This window comes from Ceratotherium simum, chromosome 38 (assembly GCF_057802395.1).
Source record: "Ceratotherium simum simum isolate JZ-2026a chromosome 38, ASM5780239v1, whole genome shotgun sequence".
NCBI classification, from domain to species: Eukaryota; Metazoa; Chordata; class Mammalia; order Perissodactyla; family Rhinocerotidae; genus Ceratotherium; species Ceratotherium simum.
Window position 1 is genome coordinate 7,715,197 of NC_141937.1, and position 13,651 is coordinate 7,728,847.

A 13,651-nucleotide genomic window follows, 5' to 3' on the forward strand; every position below is an offset into this window, starting at 1 on the left:
CTTTATAATATTATCAACCTTCTTAGCAGCCTAACTGCTGCCCCAAACAATTGTTGGTCAGATTTCTCATTGTGATTTTCTGCCTTTTGGCTTTTTAGATTTTTTTCTTCCAAACTGGGATGACTAGAACAGGCCTATTTGAGGTCCTTTAATGTTGGGGGGCCAGTCGGGGGTCTTCTTAACCCACCCAACCTTAGGTAGTATTTTATTAAAACCTTTGTTTTAATCTCATTCACATCCATTTTATTCATCTCATTTTTCTTTTTAATAACTAGCTAAACATTTCCATCCTGCTGAAATGAACCTTGTGACTCTTCCCTTTCTGATTCCTCTTTGTTTTTCCCCCTTTTAATATTTGTCTTATTTACCTTATTTAAATTAAAAAAAAATCCTTTAAAAAATTTCTACCTTGTTGAGAAAAGTGTCTTTATTTTTTTTCTCAGATTCTTTTTATTCTTTTGTTAACCTGTTTTCATTAGCATCTCTAAGACCATGGGAGGAAGCTGAGACCTCAAATTTGATTAAGTTTCATCTTTTTCTTTTTCATAGGTTTATAACTGAAAACATCCCGATTTTGCAATACATAACCCAGAGGGCTGGGAATTGAATCCGAGTTTCCTATTATGGTACCACACACACACACACGCATTATACACACTTACACATTTTTACACAAGTATCAAAACAGATGGAGCCAAGAGTTAGTCTTTTCAACAAATCAAGGCTCCCCCCAAATCAACTCCAGTAACCTGGAATAGAACCCCTGAAACAGAGGCAAACAAACTACACATTCTCACACACACACACACACACACACACGTATCAAAACAAATGGAGGTCAGAGTTAGTCCTCTCTAAGTGAGATCTCTAGTCATTTCAACAAAGTCAGAGCACTCCCACCCCCCCAACCAAACTCCAGCAACCTGGAACAAAACCCCTGATGCAGAAACAAACAAACCAGAGGAAAAATAAGACTCAGTCAGGTTTAACGAGGCAACTCAACCAAAATAAATGGGGTCCAAAGCTTTCTCTCTGAGCGAGATCCCTAGTCCTTTCAACAAAATTGGAGCCCCTCAAATGAACTCCAGTAACCTGGAACAAAACCCCTGAAACAGAGGCAAACAAAGAAAGGAAAAATAGGACTCGGTCAGTTTTAACAAGGAAACTCACCAAAAGGACGTCCTTTCATAACCAGAAGCCAAAACAAACAAACAAATCTAGAGTCTATTTCCTTGCCACAAGAAAAATGCACCTAGGGCCAGCGGTGCCAGGTCTGACAGAAAGTACTAGAGACAGTCCCTAGGGCAAATCACCTAGGCAGCTGCTGGACTGCTTCTCAGGAAATCCCAATCTGTCTGAGGCCATGGAGCACACAGGCAAAGAGCCTCCTGGCTGGCTCGCCATATTGCTACTGGGCACAAACACAGCTTTGTTTACCCATCACACAGTAGGGCCAATAACTGAAACGGCAGGCTTGTGGCAAGGAAAGAGTGTTTATTATTATCAAAAGGCAGCCAGACAAAGAGATGGGAGTTAGAACTCAGATCCACCTCCTCGAAGGGAAAAAGGTAGGGGATTTTATCTGGGGTTTTAGGTAGCAGAGGAGAGCAAGTGCTGGGGTTTTAGGTAGGGGAGGAGGAGCACATGCTGGGGCTTTGGGTAGGGGCGGGGAGAGCACGTTCTGGGTGTTTTAGGTAGGAGCAGGGGGAGCATGTGCAGGGGTTTTAGGTAGAAGAGGGGGAGCATATGCAGGGGTTTTAGGTGGGATGGGGAGCATGTGGCCTTGCTGGTTGGCACCTTCCCACCAGCCTGTGTTTGGCCTTGAAGACTGAATTTCTTTTCCCTTGACTGTCTGGACTTCTCTGGTTAGTTTTCATCTTCAGCCTGTGTTTGGCCTTGTGAGGCTAAATCTTGACGTCTGGACCTTGACTTCCCAGGAAAGACAGCTCACTTATATACTAGAGGGACAGAAACACCTGGTTACTTTTAAACAACAGTTGATTATGCTGAATATACACAGCTGCAGTTAGCAAAGCTTATCTCAAAGTTCTTGCTCTAGGGAAGAGTTTTTTAACTTTGCCCTCAGTTTCAGTATAAAGAAGCAAATAAAAATCATCCTCAATCTCACAGTCCAGAAATAATCACTAACAGTTTAATGACCTTTTCGCACACTGTATGAGTTTCCTAGGGCTGCCATAACAAATTACCACACACTGAGTGGCTTTAAATACCAGAAATTTATTCTCTCACAGTTCAGGAGGCCAGGAGTCTAAAATTAAGGTGTCAGTGGGGTTGGTTCCTTCCAGAGGCTCTGAGAGAGAGTATGTTCCATGCCTCTCTCCCAGCTTCCGGTGGTTGCTGGAACACAAGCCTTGGTTTGTAGACACATCACTCCACTCTGCCTCCATCATTACACGGCCTTACTTCCTGTGTGTATTTCTCTCTGTCCTCTCCTCTCCTCTTCTTACAAGGACTCCAGTCATTGGATTTAGGGCCCATCCTAATCCAGTGTGACCTCATCTTAACTAATTATATCCACAAAGACCCAGTTTCCAAATAAAGTCACATTCTGAGGTTCTGGGTGGACATAAATTTTGGGAGGACACTATCCAACCCACTACACACACAATATAGTATATATTTGTATAATTATAACAAAGGTTTCATGTTTTATATATAGCTTAGTTCCCTTTTCCCTTAATATATCATGAAAGTTTACATACGTCTTTCAAGTATAGCATTTTAAATTTTTGTAGAGCTTTCCATCATATGAATATCACATCATTTACGTAACTAAATTGCTACTTCGGACATTCAGATGGTTTCCAGTCTCCACTATTATAAATGACTCTGATGAATCTACACTCTCAAAGCCTAAATCTTTGAGGTTATCTCTGCTTATTTCCTTGGTATAAATTCTTGTGAGTTGAATTATTGGATAAAGAGTATAAACATTTTAAATGCTCATGATACATCTTGTTTAACTGAATTCCAGAAAGATTGTACCAATTTACTGTCACCAGAGAGAGAGGAGAGAGGGAGAGAGCCCATTGCCTAGAATCCTTCTTACATTGTACGTTACAGTTTTTTGAATGTTTGACAAGTGGATAGGCAAAGAAATGACCTCTTTTCCTTTCTGCTTGTATTTTTATGTGAAGATGCATCTTTTTTGTTGTTGTTGTTGTTTATTGGCTATTTGTGTACCCTTTTTTTGAGTTACCAGTTTATGCCTCTTATCTCCTTTTAAATCTCTCCAGCTATCAGCATTTATTTTTTACAGTCTCGCTGATGAATCTGCTGCTCGCTCTCACCTCTTTTACAATTTGCTGTGAGCTAAGAAATTATGTAGACACACTTTCTCACTTCCCTCTTCCGGTTCTTTGGACCATCTCCGAACCTTGTACAGACTTCAATTTTGCCTCCCTTACATTGTATGTTAATTGTTTCTCCTAGGAAGACTTGCTCTCCCCGAAGACTTTGAGTACCTTGGGGCAATGTCCATGTCTTGTTCATATTTTTGTATCTTCAGCAAGTAACACCAATGTTCAATAAATATTTGTTGAATTGTTAGATTGTGATCTGGAAATTTTCACAATTCCCTGTTCAGAGAGAAATAGCTAAACAAGGATATCTAAACTAAGGATAGGCTCCAAATGGAACTCTGAATAAAGTTCACAGGATTTAATCCATGAATGTTGTACTTCCACTTTAAATTTTTAGAAGTAGTCATTTTTTTCTTCCATATTTCTCAGCTATATTTCTAAGGTAATTGAGACTGTGAGCAATATCATCTAAATAGGCCAAGTGTTACTGTTGCGATAATAAACATATCATTATAATCATAATGGAATAAAGGCATATTAAAGTATTGAGATCAGAATAAGACTTACAATTGTCAAAAGTTTTAATTTCATATTGTTTCCATTGAAATGATTGACTGTACTTGTAGCAAATCTAGCACAAATTTATGCAATTGGTAGGTTTTGAAATAAATTCCCGTTTGAAATTCAAATATGAAAAGCAAGCAGTCCAGCTCTACTTGAGCAGTACTTTGAAAAACCTTTGCAAGTTTTCACAAAACTAGAAACAAAAGGACTTTAAAACATCATTGGAAAAGTTATAAGAACTCTTAAAAACTGCATTGGCTGCAAGAAACTTCTTGTAAACATCTTTTATAAGCCTTTCGATATGGTCAAATTTGTTTTCACGTGGGTATTAAAATAAGCCATTGCCACAAGTAGGTTTTCTGTTCAGCTCCCTTTTTATAGCTTAGGTATCCTTTATCCTCACTCCATCCTGCCTTACCCTCTCTCCTCCCATCACAGACCATCAAAAAGCCACATACTCCATAGGACTCAGTCCAAATCCCGTTTTCTGAATTATGAACACTTTTCCCCCCTCATAAGCAAAAAGAGTTCTTTCCATCCTGTCTGTTCTCATGGCACACTACTTTTGGCACTTTTGTAACTCTTAATAATTCTGCAATGTGGTCTAGTTATTTGTGAACATTTTATTTTTCCCTGCGGACTGTGAACATCTAAAGAATGGAAGTGAACATGGGAGTCATATGTAAATACTCAAATATTATTTGTGACAATGGTTCTAATAGTGAACTTCTGAAGGGCATACATCTTGACTCTTTGGAGGTTGAAATCATTTTTTAGGAACGTTAGAGATCCGGCATTTCTGGAGTTTCAGCAGCCCGCCCTCTTTTAAATTTGTGATGATGCTATTTTATTATAAAGATCTGCCCAGACCCTCTCTAATACACTGCGTGTAAATGCCACGTGTATGTGCAAGCCTGTGTGTGCACGCGTGTGTAGTGCTAGTGAGCCCCGGTGGCTGCTCTGCAAGGAGAAAATACCTTGCTTCCGAAGAAGGCTACAAGCTTCTTTTTCCCAGTTCTTAGCATCTCAGATCTCTGGAGTTTTCAGTCTTATTTTGAAGGTGATTTGGGGCTTGTTTGAGCAGACTGTAACCTCCTTCCGGCACAGCGGACCAGTGAGAGGTGAGGGGGGATTTTTAGAGTGTGGGTATTTTACAACACACGTTGATAGGATACTTGCTGAATTAAATACGAGCCAGTTTAGGACAATTTCCAGGTCGCAACGCAGACGGGTCTGGAGTCTGTCCGAGCTGAGGTTGGAGGAGCCATTTCGGCACAGGGATGCAACAGGATTTGAGAGCCGCGGCAGAAAAGGCAAGGCCACCTAGCGGGCTTTGTTTCCGATTCTGGCAGGTTCTCGAGCCAGAGATTTCAAACGCGAAGCCAACCGGAGCACTTCCTTACGCTAATTGCAAGGGGAAGAGGATGACTCATATTACACCAGCTCGTATCTTCCCTCTCTGCAACTGCTAAGTTGTAGCTTTAAAAGGAAGTGACATGGGGTGGGGAGAGACGTCAGCTGAGGACCACTTTTTTTTTTTTTTTCCCGAAGGGTCCACCCCATGGGTGGAGTCTCGCTTTTTCTTTCCAGTGTTGGCTGACTTACAGCTCCTATAAACTAGTGGCAATTTCTGCCCCCAGCCTGCTCCCTTTCAGTCTTTGATTTCTAAGTCCATGTGTCAAGGGCTGCCAGAAAGGAGGTATGTGCCATTCGCGCTATTTCCAGGCGACTTCACCTCAGGGCGTGGCGGATGTTTGTATCCCTTTCTATCACTATTATTCTCTCCTTGTTGGATTTCATTAAAACCTCTGGAAGGGGTAGGTACAGCAGGAGGAAGAGTGGAAGGCGGAGGAGAAGGAAGTGAGGCGACAGTGGGAACGTGGAGGGGCAGCCCTGGAAGGCAGAGGGGGGCTTTGCTGCTACAAAAGGACCATTTCTTTGTGCTCAGCTGGGTGAGCGTTCCTTTCCATGTTGAGATTTCGAGCTGCTGTTCTTGGCTTCATTTCCCCCTGCATCTCTCTCCCTTGGGTTAAAGCATTTTGTCTGCAATAGATGTAGCTGGGGAGAAGGTGGCTGTTACATATCGGTCTCTTTTGTGTCATGCAACATGTTCTTCCGTCTCTGGCGTTTCTATGGCAACCACAAAAATACTACACCAAATGCAGCCCCGATATAAATTGATTTATTTGTATTTCCTTCTGAGTCTGCTGCTTTCCGCGCCGGTTGTTGCCTCGGCTTGCTAAAATCCAGCATGGCTTTGTGGCTACCCCTCCTCACATTCATTTTGGTTTTTCCCTATCACCGGAGGGCTGGGGGAGGGGAGTTGTCAAGGAAACAGGCATTTGTAATTACCTCTTTATTTACTTAATTTTCGGCCTATGAATTTCTCCATCATATCTAGTAATTATAAAAGGAATGATTTGATGTTTGTGTAAGTCTTCAGTTTCTGGGTTTTTTAATAAAACCTGAACAGTTCTCCAGACTGTGATGTTAAGGCTGTGATTAAACTAAGGGGAGGAGAGCATTCACTTCTTTATAGGAGGTGAGATCCTTGGAAGAAAGTTTCAGAGGGTATCTGAGAATCAGAGCTGATCAGTAGGTTATTGTCCGCCCAGGTTTGCCTCAAAGTCTAAATATTGCCAAGCAGGGTCTTTGCTCTAGTCTGAACTTATTTAGCACAAAATCTAAGTTCAACAAGTATGAGCGAGTAACAAATGGTAACGACCAGCAGGGTTCTCAGTTTTTCGCACATGGTTCTTCTATTAATCACCCACGCTGTCCACTCTGGTTAAGGTGAGGGTCCCTAGACCTTCTCTTTTTTTTAAAGCTGGGAAAGGATGAACCCATCTGTGACTGTTAGTCAAGCATCTTCAGTTGGAAAAAAAGTATGGTGACATGAGGGAGAAAGTGTGTTTGTGTGTGTGTGTGTAGGTGGGCAGAGACAACAGGGGCAAGTCAATAGCCCTAAGTTAAAACTACTGAATCTCCTTAATATCTTATATGGGGAGAAAAAGAATTGATTTTCAGGAGAAATATAAAACATGAGAGAAAAGTATCATCTACCTAGTAATAAGCAAAGTTAAATATGATTAGAAGAAAGTGACACGTCTGTTAGAAACATATAGTGCAAGTGGACCTATTATCAAGTGGGAGTTCAACTGATGCTTTTATCTGGTACATCTGAGGAAATGTTTGATGATGGTCACTATTCTGTTAATGGGCATCCCAAATTACCAAATTAGCCTTTATAAGATAGATCAATAGTACTTTCATCCTTGATTCTTAAAATTATCTGTAATTTTGGATAAAGATTTGTGAAGATCGCTTAGCCCTCACAGTGCCTGCCGCTACGGAAGCCAAAAGCATTACTTAGAAAGCTCAGAGTACCCCTCCGCCTGGAAGCAGGAAGCGGTGGTGTTTATGAAGTTCTGTTTGCCGAACCTCTAAACACGCTATTATCTATGATTTATAAAACTTATTATTAAAGCACAAGAGGTCTTTAGTATTTCAGATACAAAAGTTATCTGAAAATGCAGGCTGAAGAGCATGGCGCAAAACTAACTAGTACTAAATGGAGTTAAAGACGAGAACTCCTCAAAGGGCAGAAAGCATAGAAAAGTGTCATTAAAAACTCTCCTTTTGAAAAGCACATGTTCACACATGAACAGTTGAATTGGATTGTAGGTTTTCGATGTTTGCCAAGAGTGTGGAAAGCAGTCATGCTAAGTTACTGTTTTTCTAGCTTGAGAATGACCCTCAAGGAGGTACAACTACCACAAGACTCTGCCAAGCAGATGCACAGTGTGTAAATCAAAGTCTGTAATGTGGGCACTCTTGAGTTTCCAGACCTAGGAATTTCACAAGGAAAAGTAGCCAGAATCGTTTGGAAGCACAGCCAGGAAAGAAAAAAAAAACTGTCTTATAATTGGACCCTGAGTAGAGGTTAAAAACATAATTAGCAGACTTGACCTGGGGAAGGTCGATGGCGTTATAGATACAAAGCAGATTCAGGGTCCCATGAAAGAGGCTGAAGAGGGGTGATGCCGCGAGAATCACTTCTGAGGTTGGAGTCAGTCACCATTGTATTGGGATTTCACTGTCTGCAAGGCTCTGAAGTGGGTGTTGTGAAGTTGGTGAAGAAAATGGAAGTTGTTGTCTGTGCTCTTGAGTTTAAAATCCACCAACGGGGATGACAACATGTGTAGATGAATACAGCTGGACAGAAGGAGGCATGGCAAGAGGGAGATGAGAAAGCTGGATGGAGAAGAATATTACGAGGATGATGACATTGGAGGTTTGAAGGAGAGGAGACAGACAATTGAAGGAGAAGAAGGCAAAGTATCCCAGATAACAGGGATGGATGGTAAGAGATGGATCATGGTTCAAGGCTCTTGTCTCAAGCTGGGAGAAGTCTGTCTTTAGTGTCCACATAGAGCAGGTATGCTCTGTGCTGGTGGAAAGAACCAGGAGATATAGATTCAGGGTCAGAATTTTGTTTAAATCAGAACAAGAAAGACTGGTAGAAGAAAGACTATGTAAATAGAAGGTGGAATCCTTCCTAATCCAATGATTTTTGAGTTGAAGCTCAAAAAGTAAAGACCAGACTTAACTCAGACTTTCAACAAGTAAGAAATTTGGGAGAGGGAACCCCACAAGCACCCACAACATCATTCAAATAATACCTACCATTGCCTTCGTTTTCAATTGTGGGATGCTCCGATGAGCGTCTGGCAAACTTATTACATCTTGTGCAATCTACTGTCTTCTGAGAAGAAGGTTAATGGGTGTGGGAAGATGCTGCGTTCACAGTTCTGAGTGGTTTTTGACACCTAAATGTTTAGAGAAACATATGTGATAAAGCCTGGTTTGATAATCACCCAATATTACCCAGAGCCTGGACAACTCTAACTCAATCATCTTTGTCCAAGACAGAGTCGATTTGGAAAGCAAGCTTTGGAACTCTGAAATTTGGCTTCATGTGTGGACCATGGAGGCTCATCGCTAAGGCTGTGGGAAAGAGGAAGCTTAAATCGTGAACGTGTTCTTTTAATAATATTTATTGTGCATTTATGTGCCAAGGCCTATGGACACAACTGTGAGCAAAACCGGATACAGTGTAAACAGCTACAGTTTTCAGATATCTGAAGGATTTTTAAGGGAGATGCTGTGACTTGCTGATCTTCACTTTCTTCTAATGACTGAATGAGAGGAAATATCTTAAAAATAAGACCAATTTTTGGTGAACACTATCACAGAGCAATCTAACTTGTCTTCCTCTACTTTTCAAAAAGCACTCTTTCTCCACAAAGATTTTCTACCTGTTTTCGTTTTTGTCATCCTTTTGTTGCTCCAATCTGGTTTGCTCTACTTCTTTTGACCCTAAGTCCTACCTTTCAGTCACTATTCATTCATTCATTCGTTTGTTCATTTATATATACATATACACATCATCCATCCACCCATCCACTTATTCATTCATTCAACAAATGATGTTGAGTATCATGTGTCAGGCACTACATATTATGGGTATAGCAATAAATAGGAAACTATTTCCTCCCTAAAGAAGCTCAGGAACTAGTAGAGAGACAGAGGTAGGAATAGCCCCTCAAACCAGGGGGTATTATTTTTGATAGAGGCATTTGTTGGCTAAGGGCACCAGACGCTTCTTTCATTGAAGAATTTTATACATGGATTCTGCTGGGCAGAGAGGGAGAGAGTGGTTAGCAGTTGACTGTTGTCATCTTATAATTTTCTTCTATCATCTGTATTGGTTGAACTTATGGCTGGTGTCAGTAAACATTTGTTGATTAAATGGGGAGAAGTAGGATTTGTGACCTTAGAGACATAAAGGAATAGAGTCCAACATGCTTGTACATTATCTTTCTGAGAAGTACACGCTGAGCGAGATAGTCTCTCAAAGTTCCCTCATGGTGAGTTTCATGTAAACTTCCAGACTATAGCTCCTTCCAGATGGACTCAAAGTATAGCATTTTTAAAAGAGAAACTCCCACCTGCAGCAAAATTATGTGCCCTTTGGTTTACTGGACATCATCTTGTCATTTAGAGCTAGATTTCCCATAACACATTGCAAGTCTGTGCTTGGTCCAACAAAACCAAGTAGGTTTCAACACATTAAATCTGAACACCCAAAATAAAGAATGTTAAAACCTTGTTGCAATACTTCCTGCTTGTATTTCCTGATGTCATGAAGCTCCTCTTAGTCGAAATCTTTTGCCCCCACTTAATTTCTACCTTCAGCGTGGAAATTATATGGGCAATGTAACAAAGTTCATCTGGAACACTGCCCTCCACTGCTTGTCTGACCTTCAGAGAAAACATTTAGCAAGTGCCCCTTCTTCTTTGCTATTTTGATCTCAGATGAGATCAGCTTCTCCCTTCTGCATGAAGCTGTTCCAGATAACTCTGGTCAGCACGGATCTCCACCCTCTGTACTTGGGTTACATAATAGCTATTTCATGGTCATTTCTATGTAGGATCCTACAAGCGAAGAGGCACATTCTGGACTTCATGCTAGTTTGAAGCTGGACGCTAAGATTCTCGCAGGAGATTATTCCTCAATCTGGGAGATGACAGGTAACCTATAAAAGCCATCATAGACGCTGAGGTGACCCGCCAACCTCTAGGATTTATGGGAATGATAACAGCCCACCTTGACTGAGGGCTTCCTATGTGCCAGTCTATGACATAGACTTCAAATTTATTAATTCATTTATCCTCAAAATAAACCAAACAGGTAAAACCTATTATCACTTTCCATTTTACAGATAAGGAAAGTAAAGATTAGAGAGAGGAAATTACTCACCTAGTATCATAATAAGTAACAGAGCTGAGATTTGAACTGAGACCGTTGCTTCCCAGAGCCCTGGCTCTGAACCACTCTGCCCTCCCATCTCGTTGGTGTTGCATTCATCCGTCTATCCCTAAGGCCAGCACAGTGCCTCCAACATAGCAGACATGCAGTAAATATTTCTGAAATAATGGACAGATCTCTACCACATAGACCTTCCCCTCGCATGCCTTTCATCCTGGTCTTTAGGAGCTGCAGAAATACTGGAAGAGAGAGTAGTATTTTAAAACTTGGGGGAATAACTAATAGTAGCACTAAGACAAGCTACTATCGTTTTCAGAGAGCTATGTTGATTTGCTGTGGTTTAGCCAAAAAGGTGATATGGTGGGGGAAGGGAAAGACCCAGTGATTAAAATATCTGAGTGAGTGCAGTCCATACATCAAATTAAATGTGAACTGTTCTCCAAACCAATTTTTAACGAAAGATTGAACTTTGCTGAGAAGTTGCTCTTAATGATACCTGTGGTGGCTGCTCTTAGCGCTTCCAAGGCTGTGGGTGGATAGAGTCAGAGGCTTTCTTTTCTGTTGTCGATTGTCAACAAATCTATTACTGAGTTTAAAGGCAGATTATTATCTGAAAAGATGCTGCCAGTGCTTATCTTAGACAAACTTTGAAATGAGAATGGGAGAAATGAATTGACCCGAGAGTGAGATTTGGTCTTTTTCCCATCTCCATTGGCTCCCTCGTGAGCTGTCACCTCTCTGTGGGCAGAGGTTAACCCAGGCTGATGAAATTTTAAAGAGTCTGTCCATATGAAGTGCTTCTTCCCAGGATGCTACAGCTATCAGCACACAATCAATGCAATCATCGGAAACTTCCCACTGTAAGTAATTCTGGCTCATCCCTCCTCTTTCCTCTCCCTTCTGCTGTGGGGAAGGGCAGGTTGAAAGGAGATAGTGTGAGCAGCTTCCTTCCCCAACTGTGCATAACCCTTGTGCCTATCTCCCGAACCACTGGCCTCTGTTTTCCTGGCATTCTTCTTCCATCCCATTCATCCTTCATAAAACACTCATTCTTTCTGGATGCTATCACATTCCATGATAATTCTCTTTATACTTGTATCCTCCTGACTGCACTGGGCACTTCTTGATGGCAGGCTGTTTCTAATTGCACTGTTTCTAGCACAGAACGGAGCACCTGGCACAGAATGTGTGTTGTCGTCCAGAGAAGAGGTGGGCACAGGAATTAGGGGTCAGATTTGCTTAATCAGTTGGCCTCCCAGCCAGGTCCTCCCAGGCTGACATTCCTTTACGGCAAGTTCTCAATCTCTGTTGATGTTTTGGGCCAAATAATTCTTTGTTGTGGAGCCGCCCTGTGCACTGTAGGATGTTGAGCAGCATCCCTGGCCTCCACCTTCTAGATGCCAGTAGCCCCTCCCAACCCAGCTGTGACAGCCAAAAATGTTCCAGACATTGCCAACTGTCTCCTGGAGGGACAAAGTCACCTGCAATTGAGAACCACTGATTTAGGGAATTCCCATCCCTGACCCATGCAGATCCATCTCTCAGGAATAACTTGTACTCACCAGCTTTACAAAGATGGGTCCAGACCCAAGGGGCAATTCGTCCATTTAAATTAATAAATAGATAGGAATTGAAAAATAATAATAAGTGAAGAGCAGACGTGTAACCTGAAAGTATTCAAATATTTAGCGCCTTCTCTTCTCCTGGCAAACCTAATGGAGAGTCACCTTGTAACCCGAGGTCAGGGGGGCCAGCCGTCAGGGGGGCCAGCCTGGGCGGGGCTGGGTGGTCTGATAGCCCGGCGCACTGCACAGAACTCTGTTAGGTGGACCTTACCCTGCTGCCTGGCTGAGCCCAGCGGGCTGAAAGGCTGGATGGAACACCCCCCTGTGGTGGAATGGATTAACATATCTAAAGAAGGATTATGAGAGCCGTTCAGCATAATTGACTTCACCTACCTCTGCTGGGATTTGCTGATTTATTCCCAGTTTCCTAGGTTCCTTCACAGTGAACCCATGTGCTCCACACTCAGGTCTCACGAGCTTTTATTTGCCTCTTAGCACCCGCCCCCTATCGATGTGGGTGTTTCAAGCTTGTCCCTCCCTTTCTGTCGCCAGCGCTTCTCCCTTAGACTAGAGGGCCACTTTTATGCTTGTCCTGGGACCCACCGACTTGCCCCTACCTCAGGTAGGGTCCCAGCTCCCCAGCCCAATGCCTGGTATATACTAGGTGCTCAATCACATCGTGTCCCTTCCTTTTGTCTGCCCTTCTCCCTTCTCCCTTCCAGGACCTGAAAGATGGGCGTGAGTGGAGCCAGTCTGTTATTCCAACTTCCCAAGCAATTCCAGCATCCTCTTAGAGCACTTCTTACCGAATCCTTGTGGTGTCTAGCCTCGATGGGCCGAGCACTGAGGATACAAAGATGAGCCAGGCCAGGTCTGCCTGGAGGAAAAGACAGAAACCTGAGTCGATCCAGTGTGGGGAGGAGGAGTGTGCAGAGCGCTGTGGGGACACAGAAAGGAGGATGGCTAACCACCTCTGCCTGGTTTGGTCTGGGGTTTCAGAAATGCTTCCTAGAGAAGATATAACCCCTAAGTTGGGTCTGGGAGGCAGGAGAACTAAAGCTGGAGGGCAGAAGGTGAATCAGAAGTGACCAGAGGTGAAAGGAATGTGGCCAGGTGGTGAAGGGGCTCAGACAGCAACAGCGAGGCAGGGTTAGAGTGTTACGGCACAAAGGGCACGATCTGCTCACCGTGAGACAAAAGCCAATCGTCAAGAGGCAAGATGGTGGAAAAGAAAGGGCAGTTGATTACAGCTTGCTAGCAAGGGGGAAGATGGCCGACTAATGTCTCAAAGAACCATCTTACAGAACAAAGACTACAGCCAGTTATACAGAGGGCTGGTCTCTGAGTGAGGGAGGCATCTGGTCTGA

General features: G+C 42.6%; 1 protein-coding gene across 5 annotated transcripts in view; it reads left to right on the forward strand.

Moving 5' to 3' along the window:
* The first annotated feature begins 5,454 nt into the window (after window positions 1–5,454).
* The window catches only part of AGPAT4 (1-acylglycerol-3-phosphate O-acyltransferase 4), a 123,039-nt gene continuing 114,842 nt past the window's right edge, over window positions 5,455–13,651 (forward strand). For 2 of the 5 annotated variants that reach the window (XM_087425060.1, XM_087425062.1), the window contains exons 1-2: window positions 5,503–5,586; window positions 10,382–10,481. The gene's annotated coding sequence lies outside the window, so the exon portion shown is untranslated. Of the gene's footprint in view, window positions 5,587–5,621; window positions 5,840–10,381; window positions 10,482–13,651 lie in introns of those variants that run through there. The other 3 variants (XM_087425058.1, XM_087425061.1, XM_087425063.1) reach the window with 3 other exon arrangements.